Source organism: Ictidomys tridecemlineatus, chromosome 2 (genome assembly GCF_052094955.1).
Source record: "Ictidomys tridecemlineatus isolate mIctTri1 chromosome 2, mIctTri1.hap1, whole genome shotgun sequence".
Classification (NCBI taxonomy): Eukaryota; Metazoa; Chordata; class Mammalia; order Rodentia; family Sciuridae; genus Ictidomys; species Ictidomys tridecemlineatus.
In genome coordinates this window covers 10,157,842-10,162,936 of record NC_135478.1, presented here as the reverse complement: position 1 = coordinate 10,162,936, position 5,095 = coordinate 10,157,842, and the positions used below count along the sequence as shown (strand labels likewise).

The 5,095-nt window shown below is 48.0% G+C and overlaps 1 long non-coding RNA gene across 1 annotated transcript; it reads left to right on the top strand.

Moving 5' to 3' along the window:
- The first annotated feature begins 452 nt into the window (after positions 1-452).
- LOC120891759 (uncharacterized) lies at positions 453-4,106 on the top strand. The gene is made up of 3 exons (XR_005736272.2): positions 453-1,668; positions 1,800-1,920; positions 3,685-4,106. It is a non-coding gene; the product is annotated as an uncharacterized LOC120891759 (long non-coding RNA).
- The last annotated feature ends 989 nt before the right edge of the window (positions 4,107-5,095 follow it).

The window sequence follows — 5,095 nt, the reverse complement described above, 5'->3', positions numbered from 1 at the left end:
CGCCTGCGCGAACGCGCGCGAGGGACTGTGGGAGGTTGGCTGCTCCCCGAGGCCCCGCCCAGACGCTGACGCGGTTGTCAGGGCAACCGGGCGGGGCGAGGACGCTGCTGCCAGAGCTTGTTCCTTGCTGCCTGGCTGCTGGCTGGCGCTCCTCTGAGCCGGTCTTCGTGCGTTCGCTCTCTGATGGGACAGAAACTGACTTTCAGGCCTTGGGGGAGCACTTTTTAATCAAATGACAGCTTCGATGCCAGTGGAAACCGCTTTAAAGACCTCTCAGTGTCGACCTGGCTCATCACATAGGCCCCCCCCCGCCTTTTTTTCTCCTTTCCTCCTTTGCCTGTGAATACTATATAATTTATTAACAGCATCTATAATTTATCTGACTTCTTCAAGCCAGAACTTGTTTAGACAAAACCGCGACTCAGAGTTCTGCACAAATGACTCAGTGGTGACTAATTCCATTCCGAAAGCATCCTTTACAAAAGAGTTCGACGCAGGATTTCTTTAAATAGAAAACTTCCTCAGTGCCCTGAGAAGGATTCATGTTACAAGAAATTCATTTAGATCCCAGATCCTCCTCCCTCCCCACTTTCTATTTTTTTTTTTAATTCCCCTGCACACAGGGCTGCTGTATGTGGCCGTTACAAGTTGTGTTCTGCAAAGGGTACTGGCTGAGGGGCAGGGTCCTGGGGCTGATGGACACAGGTTGCAGTCTCCAAGCTAGAGAGCAGGTCCAGTCCTATAAAGGTTTTCTCCTTCCTTCCCTTCTTTCTTTCTCCCCGCCACCCAGCCGTGCTGGGTATGGGACCCAGGCTTCTTGCTAGGCTGATCTCCAGTCCCAGCCTCTGGTGAATTAGAGAGGTGCCTTATTCTGTTTGCATGATGGTCCTGTATGTACTATCGACCTTCCAGCCTACCCAATGCTTTTATAACATCAAAAATCAAATCAAGTTAAGAGAAATGTAAGTTTCTCTTTATACAAAAAGCACAGGTTGTGATCTGAGAGACTTCAAGTTGGTTGGTTAAGAATCTCCTTTACAGTAGCATAAGGTCACAGTTTATAAAACATTAAGGAGGAAGTATTTTGACCTTTTTCGTGATAGGCTGTTATTCATTAACTTTCTTTTAAAGGCAAACAGCTGTTTAAGCTGATGTGTCTACAGCTGATTGGTTTAATTTCACTGAGTCATGTTGATGAGGATGTAGCTTATGTTTTTTTTGTGTGTGTGTTTTGCTTATGAATTAGAGCTAGTGTTTTTTTTTTTAAAGAGAGAGAATTTTTTAATATTTATTTTTTAGTTCTCGGCGGACACAACATCTTCGTTGGTATGTGGTGCTGAGGATCGAACCCGGGCCGCACGCTTTGCCAGGCGAGCGCGCTACCGCTTGAGCCACATCCCCAGCCCTAGAGCTAGTGTTTTTGAGAAATCAGCATGACTTTTATTTTTCTCTTTTCTGTACTGGGGATGAACCCAAGGCCCTTGCATGCTAGGCAAGCACTCTTCCACTGAGCTATACCCCAATCCCATAAATAGCTTAAGTTTCAGCTTCGTGATTATGAACACTTGGCCTTGGGATATAGCCACACTGTGGCCTCCAGTTTATTTTTGTTTTTTACAGTAATCGTTACAAGACCTGGGACTTGATGGGATGGTTACAAGTTTTATGGTATGTTATTCTACTTTGTTTACGCTACAGACTTTGTGTGGGCCCAAGTCATTGATGAAAGCTAAGCAGGGTGCCAAGAAGGTCAAGTAAGATACACGCCGAGTATTTGCTGTCTTTCTGTGCTTCACCAGGTCATCCAAGGAACCAGATTCCTTCACCTTTGTGCTCCTGCGTCTCCCAGGGGCTGTCCTCAGATACATTTGTCTCCTGTCCAAGTTTCAACCAGCAGAAAGGAGGAGGAGAAAGTCTGGGGTAAGTGGCTTTGTGTCACAGGAGATGACTTCTACATGGTTTTATCATGATTGTATCTGTTCCTTTGGCTCAAACTCAGTCACGTGGGCGTATTCAGCTGCAAGAGTTTCTGGGAAATGTAGTTTCTGCTGGGATCATATGTCCTGAAATTCAGGGGATTCTGTTACTAAAAAAATAAAGGGACAGTGGACTCTGGGGTACAGTTTGTGATTGACCCAGGGTCAGGACTGGGTCACTAGATGTTTCGGGTAAGCTCAGAAGACATGAGTCAGTTTTTTGTTTGTTTTTTGGTATGGGGATTGAACCCAGGGGCACTAAAACATTTAAGCCACATCTCCAGCCCTATATATATATTTTAAAGACAGGGTCTCACTGAGTTGCTTAGGGCCTTGCTGAGTTGCTGAGGTTGGCTTTGAACTCACAGTCCTCCTGCCTCAGCCTCCTGAGCCATGGGGATTGCAGGCGTGTACCCACCACACCTGGCATAAGTCTACTTTTTTGTCTTTTGGTGGAGGGAGAAGGTTTCATTATATTTAATAAGCATCACTGCACAGCAGAGGAGTGTTGAAATGTCACATATAGCCCTTGCTGACTGTATGACTTGGTGATGCTACATCACCACCCAGCCTGTTTTTCTGACCGGTAAGTGGCTCACAGACTCACTTCTCCGGGGTGCTGTGAGGGTGACCTCGAGACACCCAAGTCCTGGAAACTCATGATTCCCTCTGGTCCTCAGCCATGACGAACACGTCTTATTTTTTACTTTACAATATTCTTTCTCTCTCTCTCTCCATACTAGGGATAGAACCTAGGGGTGCTCTGCCACAGAGCTATGTCCCCACTTCTTATTATTAGTTTTTAAGTTTTGAGATGGACCTTGATTCATTGCCAACGCTGGCCTCAAACTTGTGATCCTCCTGCCTCAGCTGACCAGGTTTCGGGATCACAGCCTTCGCCCCTGCGCCTGGCAACAGTCGGCTCTTGATTTTGGAGGTTGCACAAAGCTGTGCAGCCAAAAGGGGAGGAGGGAAAAGTGTTGACATGTCACATCTGATTGCCATTAGAAAACGGTGTTGATGCTGTAGCTCTTGGTTTCAAACAGGAGCTGGGGTGAGGTCATCCCTGTGGTCTGCAGCCATTTAGTATCCCAGTGGGAATGCCCAATTCAGTTGGAAGAGAAAAGTCTTTTCTAGAAGAGTCAAGAAAAAGAAAGAAAATGCTGAAATCACATCTGTCACTTAACCTCTTGTGACCAAGAGGCTGCTCATGTTAAAGGGAACGCTATTTAAATGCCGCCTGTTATCAAGAAGTGATAGAAACATCGGGTGAAGCCAGGCGTGGTGGCACACACCTGTAATCCCTGTTACTTGGGAGGCTGAGGCAGGAGGATTGCAAGTTTGAGGTCAACCTGGATAAACCTGTCGCAAAATGAAAGATAAAAAGGGCTGGAGATGTGAAGTTCATGGTAGGGCACCCCTTCAATCCCTGGTATCACAGAAACGCAAATCAGATGAACCCACTTTGAGTGCTGTCTACCACCTCTACAAAAAAATCTACAAAAGAGGGCCTTGTACAAAATATCAGACCAGTACTCTGAAATAAAAATGTCAAGTTCAAGTTCATTAGTCCCACCTCCATCCTCAGCGTCCGCGGTACAGGATGGTCTATTCTCCACTCTGCCGCCAGAGGGAGCCCTCGTCTCTATTTTTCAGCACAAGTTTCCAAGTTTGCACATGGAACTTTTTTTTTCTTCTTTTTATAAAGGAAGTGAAATTCACAGAACAGAATATCCACCTACTGGAAAGGAACAATTCAGGGTTGCTGAGGACGTTCTAGTTCCAGAGCATTTCTGCCTCATTCACACCTGACACCCTGTATCCGCGGGCTCCTGCCACTCCCCTGAGACAGTGGACGCGGGCTACTTATGAAGTGCACGGCTACTGGGGCTCAGGGTCCAGAGGTTCGAGGTCGGGCGGAAGCGTGCAGTCCCATCCTGAGCCAGGAGGGAGTTTGGCTTTTTAGATGAGACGGGGCGGTATTTGTCTTGCCTGGCCTGGCTCCTTTTGCAGGGCATGGGGTCCCCGGGTGTTTCAGTTGCACGCGACATGGCTGCTGATTTTCCCAGTGGTGGCCGAGAGGTGGCCTGGGATTCCACCCGGAGAAGCATGTTCGGGTCCCCGAGGCTCTGGGCTCGCTCTTGGAGTGAAGCCCCGATTCAGGTGCTGAGGCCCAGCAGCCGCCTCGAGGGCCCCGATCTCTCGGGTCGAATTCCAGGCCACCTCTCGGCCACCACTGGGAAAATCAGCAGCCATGTCGCGTGCACTGACCGGGGACCCCATGCCTGCAAAAGGAGCCAGGCGCCAGGCAAGCGCACCTCCCCTGGGTCATGCCCCCAAACCCCAGGGGGACTTTTCTCCTCACCCCTTCTAATGTGCTCCAAGACTGTGAATTTATAAGTCCTTGATTTTGATTGTCTCGTTGACTTTGATTAAAAAATATCTTCTTTGGAAATCATTGCAGACTTCTAAAACTATTGCGAAAATAGTTACAGGGGGTTCCTCTTCCGGCTCTACACCCTGAGGAATTGGAAGCAGGGGTTCGTGGGCAAGTTGCTGCCGTGTTCGCGGCTGTGGCCAGGCGAAGCAGCCCTAGTTGTCCTGTGACGGATGAGTAGCTGAACAACTGAGGCATAATGGAATATTATTCAGCCACGAAAAGGAACGGGCCAGTGTTACATTGGGCTAGTGCTTTGAAAACCTCCTGCTGAGGGAGAGAAGCCACTCGCATGCTCCCATTTGTGGGGACTTCCAGAGAAGGCTGGACAGCGGGCTTTGAGCTGGGTAATTTAGGGGGATGTGGATTTCCCTTGACAAAGTTTGAAGACAGCAGGAAGCATTCACAGGGGTCATTCACATGGTAACAGAGCTCAAGTTCGTGCCTTGGAGTCGGGGAATGATGTTAACAGAACACACCTCATCTCAGAGTGTGCTGCTGACCTCACACATGTTCTTCCCTCTAGCTTAGCCTCGTCCAGGGTTGCACGGTGCCGTGTGTTTTCCTGTGTCTTTCTTTCCCCTAATCCAGGGCAAATCCCCTTTCTTACCCTTTCTTGCCTTTGATGCTTTTTTATTTCTTTATTTTTATTTTTATATATATATATATTTTAGTTCTCGGC